The sequence below is a fragment of the Oncorhynchus clarkii genome, chromosome 26, assembly GCF_045791955.1.
Source record: "Oncorhynchus clarkii lewisi isolate Uvic-CL-2024 chromosome 26, UVic_Ocla_1.0, whole genome shotgun sequence".
NCBI lineage: Eukaryota > Metazoa > Chordata > Actinopteri > Salmoniformes > Salmonidae > Oncorhynchus > Oncorhynchus clarkii.
This window is the reverse complement of record NC_092172.1, coordinates 34,329,934-34,345,508: the sequence shown is the minus strand read 5'-3', so window position 1 is coordinate 34,345,508 and position 15,575 is coordinate 34,329,934. Positions and strand designations below refer to the sequence as shown.

At 45.5% G+C, this 15,575-nt stretch overlaps 1 protein-coding gene across 1 annotated transcript in view; it reads left to right on the top strand.

Annotated features, from left to right (window-relative positions):
• LOC139384609 (aryl hydrocarbon receptor nuclear translocator 2-like) overlaps positions 1 to 15,575 on the top strand; it is a 62,459-nt gene that overhangs the window by 34,418 nt on the left and 12,466 nt on the right. The gene's annotated exons all lie outside the window — the stretch shown is intronic.

Genomic DNA, 15,575 nt, shown 5'->3' with positions numbered 1-15,575 from the left:
TTCATTTGATCACTCTTTTGCTGCTGAGACTTTTCCTGCACTGCAGAAAATTTAGATGAGCTTCGTGATTTACATAGATTCACTGAAAACCCGCACTAACACATGGTTATATAAACAGTTTTGCACTTTTCATGTAGTCTATTTCTATCCAGCTAATAACCTTTATGGAATAACTGTTCAAATCCTGCGGCTGCTGGATTTTCTGCTGCTACAATACTGGTCAAATGAAGCTCTTACACCTGTAGATCAGTAGTTTTCAGCTTCTGAATAACACCATGTTGACACTAGGTGGGGTAAAGACAGGATAGTCTTTTAGTTATGGCATACCCTCTGTCTACTACACCCACTGCCTGAGATCTAGTCCTTAATGACACAGGAGATTGTGCTTGTCCTGTAAACGCCCTCTTCAATCACTGCTTTAATTAACTCCCAAAGATACAATCATGTACAGTATGTGCTACGAGTTTCATCATGAATAATAATGATACATCTGTTCATTCAGAAAGGGCTTTTCAAACCAACTAAACTACACTAACTTACTAAAACACAATGATGTATACTAAGAGCTTTGCAGCAAGACAATCTACCTGCATCATGGTCTATGTGGTGAGCCAGTGAGCCGATCTGTCTGCAGTAAGTACTCCGTGTCTGTGCGTGTGTGTGTGTGTGTGCTTGTATGAGCAGTAAGAGCTCAGACTAACCCAGTCTGGGAGCAACTGTTAGGCTTCATCCCAAATGGCATCCTAATCCCTATATAGTGCACTACTTCTAACCACAGTCCATAGGGAGCCACTTTAGACACAGCCTCAGTGTTTTCAAATAGCAGCAGTGTTCCTGACTAACCCAGTCTGGTATAACAGCAGTGTTCCTGACTAACCCAGTCTGGTATAACATCAGTGTTCCTGACTAACCCAGTCTGATATAACATCAGTGTTCCTGACTAACCCAGTCTGGTATAACAACAGTGTTCCTGACTAACCCAGTCTGGTATAGCAGCAGTGTTCCTGACTAACCCAGTCTGGTATAGCAGCAGTGTTCCTGACTAACCCAGTCTGGTATAGCAGCAGTGTTCCTGACTAACCCAGTCTGGTATAACAGCAGTGTTCCTGACTAACCCAGTCTGGTATAACATCAGTGTTCCTGACTAACCCAGTCTGGTATAACATCAGTGTTCCTGACTAACCCAGTCTGGTATAACATCAGTGTTCCTGACTAACCCAGTCTGGTATAACAACAGTGTTCCTGACTAACCCAGTCTGGTATAACATCAGTGTTCCTGACTAACCCAGTCTGGTATAGCAACAGTGTTCCTGACTAACCCAGTCTGGTATAACATCAGTGTTCCTGACTAACCCAGTCTGGTATAGCAGCAGTGTTCCTGACTAACCCAGTCTGGTATAACAGCAGTGTTCCTGACTAACCCAGTCTGGTATAACATCAGTGTTCCTGACTAACCCAGTCTGGTATAGCAGCAGTGTTCCTGACTAACCCAGTCTGGTATAACATCAGTGTTCCTGACTAACCCAGTCTGGTATAACAACAGTGTTCCTGACTAACCCAGTCTGATATAACATCAGTGTTCCTGACTAACCCAGTCTGGTATAACAGCAGTGTTCCTGACTAACCCAGTCTGGTATAACAGCAGTGTTCCTGACTAACCCAGTCTGGTATAACAGCAGTGTTCCTGACTAACCCAGTCTGGTATAACAGCAGTGTTCCTGACTAACCCAGTCTGGTATAACAGCAGTGTTCCTGACTAACCCAGTCTGGTATAACATCAGTGTTCCTGACTAACCCAGTCTGGTAAAACATCAGTGTTCCTGACTAACCCAGTCTGGTATAACATCAGTGTTCCTGACTAACCCAGTCTGGTAAAACATCAGTGTTCCTGACTAACCCAGTCTGGTATAACATCAGTGTTCCTGACTAACCCAGTCTGATATAACATCAGTGTTCCTGACTAACCCAGTCTGGTATAACAACAGTGTTCCTGACTAACCCAGTCTGGTATAACATCAGTGTTCCTGACTAACCCAGTCTGGAATGACAACAGTGTTCCTGACTAACCCAGTCTGGTATAACAACAGTGTTCCTGACTAACCCAGTCTGGTATAACATCAGTGTTCCTGACTAACACAGTCTGGTATAACATCAGTGTTCCTGACTAACCCAGTCTGGTATAGCAGGATGTTCCTACCTCAGGAGGTGATGTATGGTCTGGCTGACTGGAACTGATAGGACTGAAAGCCCAGGTCAGGCTGACTGGAACTGATAGGACTGAAAGCCCAGGTCAGGCTGACTGGAACTGATTTGACTGAAAGCCCAGGTCTGGCTGACTGGAACTGATAGGACTGAAAGCCCAGGTCTGGCTGACTGGAACTGATAGGACTGAAAGCCCAGGTCTGGCTGACTGGTACTGATAGGACTGAAAGCCCAGGTCTGGCTGACTGGAACTGATAGGACTGAAAGCCCAGGTCTGGCTGACTGGAACTGATAGGACTGAAAGCCCAGGTCTGGCTGACTGGAACTGATAGGACTGAAAGCCCAGGTCTGGCTGACTGGTACTGATAGGACTGAAAGCCCAGGTCTGGCTGACTGGAACTGATAGGACTGAAAGCCCAGGTCTGGCTGACTGGAACTGATAGGACTGAAAGCCCAGGTCTGGCTGACTGGAACTGATAGGACTGAAAGCCCAGGTCTGGCTGACTGGAACTGATAGGACTGAAAGCCCAGGTCTGGCTGACTGGAACTGATAGGACTGAAAGCCCAGGTCTGGCTGACTGGAACTGATAGGACTGAAAGCCCAGGTCTGGCTGACTGGAACTGATAGGACTGAAAGCCCAGGTCTGGCTGACTGGAACTGATAGGACTGAAAGCCCAGGTCTGGCTGACTGGTACTGATAGGACTGAAAGCCCAGGTGTGGCTGACTGGTACTGATAGGACTGAAAGCCCAGGTCTGGCTGACTGGAACTGATAGGACTGAAAGCCCAGGTCTGGCTGACTGGTACTGATAGGACTGAAAGCCCAGGTCTGGCTGACTGGTACTGATAGGACTGAAAGCCCAGGTGTGGCTGACTGGTACTGATAGGACTGAAAGCCCATGTCTGGCTGACTAGAACTGATAGGACTGAAAGCCCAGGTCTGGCTGACTGGTACTGATAGGACTGAAAGCCCAGGTCAGGCTGCACACTGAAACTCTCAATGGCTTTTACAGGAGACACCTGAGTAGCAGCTAGAGTTTCTCTTTCTGTCTTCCTCATTTCTTCACCTCTCTCTCTCTCTCTCTCTCTCGCTCTTCCCGCCCGCCCCACCTCTCTCTCTCTCTCTCTCTCTCCCTCCCGCCCCACCTCTCTCTCTCTCTCTCTCTCCCCGCCCGCCCGCCCCACCTCTCTCTCTCTCTCCCCGCCCGCCCCACCTCTCTCTCTCTCTCTCCCCGCCCGCCCCACCTCTCTCTCTCTCCCCGCCCGCCCCACCTCTCTCTCTCTCCCCGCCCGCCCCACCTCTCTCTCTCTCTCTCTCTCTCTCTCTCTCTCCCCGCCCGCCCCACCTCTCTCTCTCTCCCCGCCCGCCCCACCTCTCTCTCTCTCTCCCCCGCCCGCCCCACCTCTCTCTCTCTCTCTCCGCCAGCCCCACCTCTCTCTCTCTCTTTATCCAGGCTGAATCTCGTCCGGTCGTGATTGGGAGCCCATAGGGCCGTCATTGTAAATAAGAATAAATACATCCCTCTGTCTCTCTCCTGTCTATTTTTCTCTCTGTAAACTACAGACCTAAACCACATGTCAGTCTGTCTCAATGGCTTTAACACATACAGGCCTCTGTCTCTCTCCTGTCTCTTTTTCTCTCTGTAAACTACAGACCTAAACCACGTCAGTCTGTCTCAATGGCTTTAACACATACAGGCCTCTGTCTCTCTCCTGTCTCTTTTTCTCTCTGTAAACTACAGACCTAAACCATGTCAGTCTGTCTCAATGGCTTTAACACATACAGGCCTCTGTCTCTCTCCTGTCTCTGTTTCTCTCTGTAAACTACAGACCTAAACCACATGTCAGTCTGTCTCAATGTCTTTAACACATACAGGCCTCTGTCTCTCTCCTGTCTCTTTTTCTCTCTGTAAACTACAGACCTAAACCACATGTCAGTCTGCCTCAATGGCTTTAACACATACAGGCCTCTGTCTCTCTCCTGTCTCTTTTTCTCTCTCTGTAAACTACAGACCTAAACCATGTCAGTCTGTCTCAATGGCTTTAACACATACAGGCCTCTGTCTCTCTCCTGTCTCTGTTTCTCTCTGTAAACTACAGACCTAAACCATGTCAGTCTGTCTCAATGGCTTTAACACATACAGGCCTCTGTCTCTCTCCTGTCTCTTTTTCTCTCTGTAAACTACAGACCTAAACCACATGTCAGTCTGTCTCAATGTCTTTAACACATACAGGCCTCTGTCTCTCTCCTGTCTCTTTTTCTCTCTGTAAACTACAGACCTAAACCACATGTCAGTCTGTCTCAATGGCTTTAACACATACAGGCCTCTGTCTCTCTCCTGTCTCTGTTTCTCTCGTAAACTACAGACCTAAACCACCTGTCAGTCTGTCTCAATGGCTTTAACACATACAGGCCTCTGTCTCTCTCCTGTCTCTTTTTCTCTCTGTAAACTACAGACCTAAACCACATGTCAGTCTGTCTCAATGGCTTTAACACATACAGGCCTGTCTCTCTCCTGTCTCTGTTTCTCTCTGTAAACTACAGACCTAAACCATGTCAGTCTGTCTCAATGGCTTTAACACATACAGGCCTCTGTCTCTCTCCTGTCTCTGTTTCTCTGTAAACTACAGACCTAAACCACATGTCAGTCTGTCTCAATGGCTTTAACACATACAGGCCTCTGTCTCTCTCCTGTCTCTTTTTCTCTGTAAACTACAGACCTAAACCACATGTCAGTCTGTCTCAATGGCTTTAACACATACAGGCCTCTGTCTCTCTCCTGTCTCCTTTTCTCTCTGTAAACTACAGACAATACTTAAGCCACATGTCAGTCTGTCTCAATGGCTTTAACACATACAGGCCTCTGTCTCTCTCCTGTCTCTGTTTCTTGTAAACTACAGACCTAAACCACCTGTCAGTCTGTCTCAATGGCTTTAACACATACAGGCCTCTGCTGGTTCTTCCAGTCCAACCCCTATTCAGACATTCAGACAGAGGCCTGTAGCAGTCCTTTACCCTTTAGCAGAAACTATATTCTACTAGCAGACATTTTCCCTTGACAGTTGCACTGCACTGTGTACTGTTGTGTACAGTACTGACCCAGCAGCTCTGTCCATCTGAGAGAGCGATAGACAGAGCGACTGAGACCCGACCGGAGGGGAAAAGAGAACATAATCAGCTTTAATAATGCATCTCTCCCTTTCCCATCTATCACATGGCTTTCAAAGAGCCTGTTTGATTCTGCACCTGAGAGACCAAGGAAAAGGTTAAGTGGGAACCTATTTCAGCACTTTTGGGATTACAGTACATACATCAGCCTAATAATAAGGAGTTTACTTACAAAGAAGAGTTCAGTTAACTTTTTTTCTTGCTGTTGTTTGTCCTTATGAAAGGTTGGTTATTGCTCTCTCCATCTGTCTCTCTCTCTCTCCATGTCTCACTCTCTCTCTCTCCATATCTCTCTCTCTTTCTCTCTACCTCCACCCCACCCCTCTTCTCTCTCTCTTTCTCTCTACCCCCGACTGCCACCTCTCTCGCTCTCTCTCTCTACCCCTGCCCCACCCCACCCACCCTCTCGACCCCTTCCCCACCCCACCCACCCTCTCTCTACCCCTGCCACCTCTCTCTCTACCCCACCTCTCTCTCTCTCTCTTTCTCTCTCTCTCTCTCTCTCTCTCTCTACCCCCGCCCCGCCCCGCCCCACCTCTCTCTCTCTCTCTCTCTCTCTCTCTCTCTCTCTCTCTCTCTTTCTCTCTACCCCGCCCCACCTCTCTCTCTCTCTCTCTCTCTCTCTCTCTCTCTCTCTCTCTCTCTCTTTCTCTCTACCCCGCCCCACCTCTCTCTCTCTCTCTCTCTCTTTCTCTCTCACCCCCATCTCTCTCAATTCAAGAGTCTTATTGGCATGGGAAACATGTGTTAACATTGCCAATGGCAAGTGAGGTAGACAACATACAAAGTGAATATATAAAGTGAAAAACAACAAAAATTAACAGTAAACATTACACATACAGAGGTTTCAAAACAGTAAAGACATTACAAATGTCATATTATATATATATACAGTGTTTTAACAATGTACAAATGGTTAAAGGACACAAGATAAAATAAATAAGCATAAATATGGGTTGTATTTACAATGGTGTGTGTTCTTCACTGGTTGCCCTTTTCTCGTGGCAACAGGTCACAAATCTTGCTGCTGTGATGGCACACTGTGGAATTTCACCCAGTAGATATGGGAGTTTTTCAAATTTGGATTTGTTTTCGAATTTTTGTGGATCTGTGTAATCTGAGGGAAATATGTCTCTCTAATATGGTCATACATTGGGCAGGAGGTTAGGAAGTGCAGCTCAGTTTCCACCTCATTTTGTGGGCAGTGAGCACATAGCCTGTCTTCTCTTGAGAGCCATGTCTGCCTACGGCGGCCTTTCTCAATAGCAAGGCTATGCTCACTGAGTCTGTACATAGTCAAGCTTTCCTTAATTTTGGGTCAGTCACAGTGGTCAGATATTCTGCCGCTGTGTACTCTCTGTGTAGGGCCAAATAGCATTCTAGTTTGCTCAGTTTTTTTGTTGTTTTTTGTTCTCTCTCTCTCTCTCTCTCTTTCTCTCTACCCCCGCCCCACCTCTCTCTCTCTCTCTCTTTCTCTCTCTTTCTCTCTACCACCGCCCCACCTCTCTCTCTCTCTCTCTCTCTCTCTCTCTCTCTCTCTTTCTCTCTACCCCCGCCCCACGTCGCTCTCTCGCTCTCTCTCTCTCTCAGGGACTCATGCAACTGTAACCTTAACTCCATTAGCAATTTAATGGAGAATTACAGCTGACTCCGTCAACCAAAGCCTTTTCTGACAAAACAGCCTCCTTTCATCTTTGAATTAACTTAGCCAGCGCAGAGGCAACATGTACAACCATACAGCTTTGATATATCCATCTGTTTATGCAAATATACACAGACAGAGAGAGAAAGAGAGAGAGTGGAGAGACAGAGAGAGAGGGGAGAGGAAGAGAAATAGGGAGAGAAAAGATAGAGCCAGACCCATCAAAAAACTCCTCCAGTTTGTCATTGTAAAGAGAAACACCCTCCATTTCTGAATGATACAGGTTTTTTTTTCCTTGAGTTCGGAGGTCATTTGGGTGTATTGCCTGGCCTTTGAAGGACCATAATCTGATAGATTATATCAGAAAGTGTTTTGGAAGATATCTAAGTGGGGGGAAGATAAAACACAGTATACTGAATATAGCTCAGTACAATTAATGATATTCTAAGGTCTGAGCACCCACCCCCCTCTGTCTCCTCAGTGGAAACTGCCACCACCTTCAGCATACAAATCAACCAGATTAGTGTGTTAGCCGAAGCAAGGTAGAATAAATGGAATGTGTTTTTAATGATAAAACAACCCACTTATTCCAGGTTGTGTCTAGCATGCACATTTACTTGAAAAAGACAACTCCAACTGTCTAAAGAGTGGGAGTGATTTATATTATTGTCATCAGCCTACAGCATACCGTACCTAAAGAAAAACTCTGGACTCTTGGTAAAAAGACCAGAACTACTATAGTAGAGTTGAACTCCATTAGATCATCAGGTCAATAAACTAGAACTACTATAGTAGAGTTCAACTCCATTAGATCATCAGGTTAATAAACTAGAACTACTATAGTAGAGTTGAACTCCATTAGATCATCAGGCCAATAAACTATAACTACTATAGTAGAGTTCAACTCCATTAGATCATCAGGTTAATAAACTATAACTACTATAGTAGAATTAGTCCCCATTAGATCATACAGCGATGACAAACTGATGTCCCTAGGTACAGACTATAACTAAGGCTATAACTAAGGCCCAGAGTTAAAAAACTAAACAAGCAAAACCTCCTGGCCCCAAGCATACAGCAGCCAGATAGAAGAGCCAGAGCCAGTAAGAGCCCGTCAGAGCCAGTCAGAGTCAGAGCCAGTCAGAGCCCGTCAGAGCCAGTCAGAGTCAGAGCCAGTCAGAGCCAGTCAGAGTCAGAGCCAGTCAGAGCCCGTCAGAGCCAGTCAGAGTCAGAGCCAGTCAGAGCCAGTCAGAGTCAGAGCCAGTCAGAGTCAGAGCCAGTCAGAGCCCGTCAGAGCCAGTCAGAGTCAGAGCCAGTCAGAGTCAGTCAGAGTCAGAGCCAGTCAGAGCCAGTCAGAGCCACTCAGAGCCACTCAGAGCCAGTCAGAGTCAGAGCCAGTCAGAGTCAGTCAGAGTCAGAGCCAGTCAGAGTCAGAGCCAGTCAGAGCTAGAGTCAGAGCCAGTCAGAGCCAGTCAGAGTCAGAGCCAGTCAGAGTCAGAGCCAGTCAGAGTCAGTCAGAGTCAGAGCCAGTCAGAGCCAGTCAGAGTCAGAGCCAGTCAGAGCCAGTGAGAGTCAGAGCCAGTCAGAGCCAGTCAGAGTCAGTCAGAGTCAGAGCCAGTCAGAGTCAGAGCCAGTCAGAGTCAGTCAGAGTCAGAGCCAGTCAGAGCCAGTCAGAGTCAGAGCCAGTCAGAGTCAGAGTCAGTCAGAGTTAGAGCCAGTCAGAGTCAGAGTCAGTCAGAGTCAGTCAGAGTCAGAGCCAGTCAGAGTCAGAGCCAGTCAGAGCCAGTCAGAGCCAGTCAGAGTCAGAGCCAGGGAGTTCAGAGCCAAGTCAGAGCCAGTCAGAGTCAGAGCCAGTCAGAGCCAGTCTGACATCAAGTGCATTGGTGTCTTTCCGAATACCCACACAGTGATCAATGATAATGGCTCCTATGTCATCGGTAATTACAATGGTGAATAGGCTTCATTATGCCAGTGTTTCTGCTTAAACCACTAGGCAGGGCCATATGGGCACCCATCCATTAGTAAGTACACACACACACACACACACACACACACACACACACACACACACACACACACACACACACACACACACACACACACACACACACACACACACACACACACACACACACACACACACACCATCTCTCACTGTACCTTGCATTGGAGGTGATGTATTTATACATGACGGGGTCTGGGAAGCACTACCCCCTACAGAGAGACGAGAGGGAGAAGTGGAGAGAAGGAGGGAGTGGGGGAGACAGAGAAACTGAGAGAGAGCAAGAGAGAGAGAGAGAGAGAGAGAGAGAGAGAGAGAGAGAGAGAAAGAGAGAGAGAGAGAGGGATAGACGCACAAGAGAGAGAGAGAGACACAGAGAGAGAGACTTAGCAGTATATTTGACCTCTCAGAAAATTAACAATAATGACAAATGGTTTGATGAAGAATGCAAAAATCCAAGAAAGAAATTGAGAAACCTGTCCAACCAAAAACATAGAGACCCGGAAAACCTGAGTCTACGCCTTCACTATGGTGAATCACTAAAACAATACAGAAATACACTACGGAAAAAGAAGGAACAGCATGTTCAGAAATCAGCTCAATGTAATTGAAGAATCCATAGACTCTAACCACTTCTGGGAAAATTGGAAAACACTAAACAAACAACAACACAAATAATTATCTATCCAAAACGGAGATGTATGGGTAAACCACTTCTCCAATCTTTTTGGCTCTATAACAAAGAATAAAGAGCAAAAACATATACATGATCAAATACAGATCTTTAGAATCAACTATTAAAGACTACCAGAACCCACTGGATTCTCCAATTACATTGAATGAGTTACAGGACAAAATAAAAACCATCCAACCCAAAAAGGCCTGTGGTGTTGATGGTATCCTTAATGAAATGATGCAAAATATACAGACAACAAATTCCAATTGGCTATACTAAAACTCTTTAACATCATCCCTCAGCTCTGGCATCTTCCCCAATATTTGGAACCAAGGACTAGATCACCCCAATCCACAAAAGTGGAAGAACAAATTTGACCCCAATAACTACTGTGGAATATGCGTCAACAGTAACCTTGGGGAAATCCTCTGCATTATCATTAACAGCAGACTCGTACATTTCCTCAATGAAAACAATGTACTGAGCAAATGTCAAATTGGCTTTTTACCAAATTACCGTACAACAGACCATGTATTCACCCTGCACACCCTAATTGACAACCAAACAAACCAAAACAAAGGCAAAGTCTTCTCATGCTTTGTTGATTTCAAAAAAGCCTTCGACTCAATTTGGCATGAGGGTCTGCTATACAAACTGATGGAAAGTGGTGTTGGGGGTAAAACACATGACATTATAAAATCCATGTACACAAACAACAAGTGTGCGGTTAAAATTGCCAAAAAACACACAAATTTCTTCACACAGGGTTGTGGGGCTAGACAGGGATGCAGCTTAAGCCCCACCCTCTTCAACATATATATCAACGAATTGGCGCGGGCACCAGAAAAGTCTGCAGCACCCGGCCTCACCCTACTAGAATCCGAAGTCAAATGTCTGCTGTTTGCTGATGATCTGGTGCTTCTGTCACCAACCAAGGAGGGCCTACAGCAGCACCTAGATCTTATGCACAGATTATGTCAGACGGGCTTGGACAGTAAATCTCAGTAAGACCAAAATACTGGTGTTCCAAAAAAGGTCCAGTCACCAGGACCACAAATACAAATTCCATCTTGACACTGTTGCCCTAGAGCACACAAAAAACTATACATACCTTGGCCTAAACATCAGCGCCACAGGTAACTTCCACAAAGCTGTGAACGATCTGAGAGACAAGGCAAGAAGGGCATTCTATGCCATCAAAAGGAATATAAATTTCAACATACCAATTAGGATTTGGCTAAAAATACTTGAATCAGTCATAGAGCCCATTGCCCTTTATGGTTGTGAGGTCTGGGGTCCGCTCACCAACCAAGACTTCACAAAATGGGACAAACACCAAATTGAGACTCTGCACGCAGAATTCTGCAAAAATATCCTCTGTGTACAACGTAGAACACCAAATAATGCATGCAGAGCAGAATTAGGCCGACACCCACTAACTATCGAAATCCGGTAAAAGAGCCGTGAACTTCTATAACCACCTAAAAGGAAGCGATTCCCAAACCTTCCATAACAAAGCCATCACCTACAGAGAGATGAACCTGGAGAAGAGTCCCCTAAGCAAGCTGGTCCTGGGGCTCTGTTCACAAACACAAACACACCCTACAGAGCCCCAGGACAGCAGCACAATTAGACCCAACCAAATCATGAGAAAACAAAAAGATAATTACTTGACACATTGGAAAGAATTAACAAAAAAACTGAGCAAACTAGAATGCTATTTGGCCCTACACAGAGAGTACACAGCGGCAGAATACCTGCCCACTGTGACTGACCCAAAATTAAGGAAAGCTTTGACTATGTACAGACTCAGTGAGCATAGCCTTGCTATTGAGAAAGGCCGCCGTAGGCAGACATGGCTCTCAAGAGAAGACAGGCTATGTGCTCACTGCCCACAAAATGAGGTGGAAACTGAGCTGCACTTCCTAACCTCCTGCCCAATGTATGACCATATTAGAGAGACATATTTCCCTCAGATTACACAGATCCACAAAGAATTCGAAAACAAATCCAATTTTGATAAACTCCCATATCTACTGGGTGAAATTCCACAGTGTGCCATCACAGCAGCAAAATTTGTGACCTGTTGCCACGAGAAAAGGGCAACCTGTGAAGAACAAACACCATTGTAAATACAACCCATATTTATGCTTATTTATTTTATCTTGTGTCCTTCAACCATTTGTACATTGTTAAAACACTGTATATATATATATAATATGACATTTGTAATGTCTTTAATGTTTTGAAACTTCTGTATGTGTAATGTTTACTGTTCATTTTTATTGTTTATTTCACTTTATATATTCACTTTATATATTATCTACCTCACTTGCTTTGGCAATGTTAACACGTTTCCCATGCCAATAAAGCCCTTGAATTGAATTGAATTGAATTGAGAGAGAGAGACAGAGAGAGAGAGAGAGAGAGAGAGAGAGAGAGAGAGAGAGAGAGAGAGAGAGAGAGAGAGACAGACAGAGAGAGACAGACAGAGAGAGAGAATACTGTTCTTCCGGGTCTTCCATATCGCTAATTTAGCTGCCCCTACACAAAATTCAGCAAAAGAATCACACCCCTTCGACTAAACCTTTACTCTCAACGCAGATAGTAGTCCCGTAGAGAAAACCTCTCAACCATATGATCAACAAGACACACTTCTTTAAGAAGTACACCATGCTCAACCATACGATCAACAAGACACTCTTCTTTAAGAAGTACACCATGCTCAACCATACGATCAACAAGACACACTTCTTTAAGAAGTACACCATGCTCAACCATACGATCAACAAGACACTCTTCTTTAAGAAGTACACCATGCTCAACCATACGATCTACAAGACACTCTTCTTTAAGAAGTACACCATGCTCAACCATACGATCAACAAGACACTCTTCAAGAAGTACACCATGCTCAACCATACGATCAACAAGACACTACACCATGCTCAACCATACGATCTACAAGACACTCTTCTTTAAGAAGTACACCATGCTCAACCATACTGATCAACCAGACACTCTTCTTTAATAAGTACACCATGCTCAACCATACGATCTACAAGACACACTTCTTTAAGAAGTACACCATGCTCAACCATCTGATCAACCAGACACTCTTCTTTAAATAAGTACACCATGCTCAACCATACGATCTACAAGACACTCTTCTTTAAGAAATACACCATGCTCAACCATACGAGACAAGACACTCTTCTTTAAGAAATACACCATGCTCAACCATACGATCAACAAGACACTCTTCTTTAAGAAGTACACCATGCTCAACCATACGAGACAAGACACTCTTCTTTAAGAAGTACACCATGCTCAACCATACGATCAACCAGACACTCTTCTTTAAGAAATACCACCACCGTTTTATTCATCCGTGATGCATAAGCAACATTCTCATATCCTACCTTCTCTCCTACGGCGACCAGAAACTCCTCCACAGTGACAGTAGCTTCAGTAACACACCTAAAGCCGTGCCAAAGTGACACAGAGAGAGAGACACAGAGAGAGAGAGACAGAGAGTGGTAGAGATGGAAAGCAGAAAAGACAGAGAGACACAGAGAGAGATAGACACACACAGAGAGAGACACACAGAGAGACAGAGAGTGGTAGAGATGGAAAGCAGAACAGACAGAGAGAGACAGAGAGAGATAGAGACACACAGAGAGAGACACACAGAGAGACAGAGAGTGGTAGAGATGGAAAGCAGAAAAGACAGAGAGAGATAGAGACACACAGAGAGAGACACACAGAGAGACAGAGAGTGGTAGAGATGGAAAGCAGAAAAGACAGAGAGAGACACAGAGAGAGACACAGAGAGAGACAGAGAGAGACAGAGAGAGACACAGAGAGAGACACAGAGAGAGACAGAGAGAGACAGAGAGAGACAGTGCTTGTGGAAGTAAATGAACGGCTTGTGTCTGCATTATTTCAACTGGACTACAGTTTGACACAAACAACCTCTCATAATGATCTGCTGTGATTAACAAGCTGCAATCATGTAGGGTACTGCATAGGGAATAGTCTATGGGCCCTGCTCAACAGTAGTGTACTATATAGGGAATAGTCTATGGGCCCTGCTCAACAGTAGTGTACTATATAGGGAATAGTCTATGGGCCCTGCTCAACAGTAGTGTACTATATAGGGAATAGTCTATTGGCCCTGCTCAACAGTAGTGTACTATATAGGGAATAGTCTATGGGCCCTGCTCAACAGTAGTGTACTATATAGGGAATAGTCTATGGGCCCTGCTCAACAGTAGTGTACTATATAGGGAATAGTCTATTGGCCCTGCTCAACAGTAGTGTACTATATAGGGAATAGTCTATTGCCCCTGATAAACAGTAGTGTACTATATAGGGAATAGTCTATGGGCCCTGCTCAACAGTAGTGTACTATATAGGGAATAGTGTGCCGTTTGGGACACAGTCAGAGGCTGATTTAGAGGAAGAGTTTAATTGCTTAAGCAATTTGCTGTATGTATGTCCTACGACAGAGTTCATTCCATCCTACCATGCAGAAAAATAACACATACGTCTTTCCTTAATCCAGTAAACATGAATGTATTGCCTAATCACTCAATCACTGCTATAAAGCAGGCTTTGTTGGCAGTTTAGACACAACTACAGTGTTTTTGTCTATGATTTCGTGTTTTCATCTATGGATCTTATTGAGTGAAGGAAGAAATTGCTTTGAATGTCTGCGCAAGATGGATAACGGCATTGGTATGACTGTCAGCCGTGAATGAGTTCTATTGTGAGTTTGTTTCCACAGTGCATGTTTGGTTGAATTGTTTAGAAAAGCCTTAATCTCTGTGTCTTGTATGGTGTTGTCTGGTGTGGTGTAGGGGTTAAAGAGTCTAGCTGCTGACTCTATTCATCCTTACCCATCTGCCACAGGAGAGGGAGGGGAAGAGTGGGTAAAGGGAGAGAGAGACAGAGTAACACTTGCTAGATAGAGGGACGGAGAGGGAGGGGCCGTGCAGAGAGGGGTGGCAGAGGGAGAGGGAGAGAAAGAGAGGGAAGGAGAGAGGGAGAAAGAGAGGGAAGGAGAGAGGGAGAGATAGAGAAGGTAGGACAGAGGGACAGAAAGAGAGGGAAGGCGAGAGGGAGAGAAAGAGAGGGAAGGAGAGAGGGAGAGAAAGAGAGGGAAGGAGAGAGGGAGAAAGAGAGGGAAGGAGAGAGGGAGAGATAGAGAAGGTAGGACAGAGGGACAGAAAGAGAGGGAAGGCGAGAGGGAGCTAAAGAGAGGGAAGGAGAGAGGGAGAGAAAGAGAGGGAAGGAGAGAGGGAGAGATAGAGAAGGTAGGAGAGAGGGAGAAAGAGAGGGTAGGTGAGAGGGAGAGAAAGAGAGGGAAGGAGAGAGGGAGAAAGAGATTGTAGGTGAGAGGGAGAGAAAGAGAGGGAGAAAGAGAGGGAAGGACAGAGGGAGAAATAGAGGGAAGGCGAGAGGGAGAGATAGAGAAGGTGAGAGGGACAGAAAGAGGGAAGGAGAGAGGGACAGAAAGAGAGGGAAGGACAGAGAGAGGGAAGGAGAGAGGGAGATAATGAGAGGGAAGGAGAGAGGGAGATAATGAGAGGGAAGGAGAGAGGTAGAAAGAGAGGGAAGGAGAGAGGGAGAGAGAGAGAAGGTGAGAGGGGCAGAAAGAGAGGGAAGGAGAGAGGGAGAGAGAAGGAAGGTGAGAGGGACAGAAAGAGAGGGAAGGACAGAGAGAGGGAAGGAGAGAGGGAGATAATGAGAGGGAAGGAGAGAGGTAGAAAGAGAGGGAAGGAGAGAGGGAGAGAATGAGAGGGAAGGAGAGAGGGAGAGAATGAGAGGGAAGGAGAGCGGGAGAGAATGAGAGGGAAGGAGAGAGGGACAGAAAGAGAGG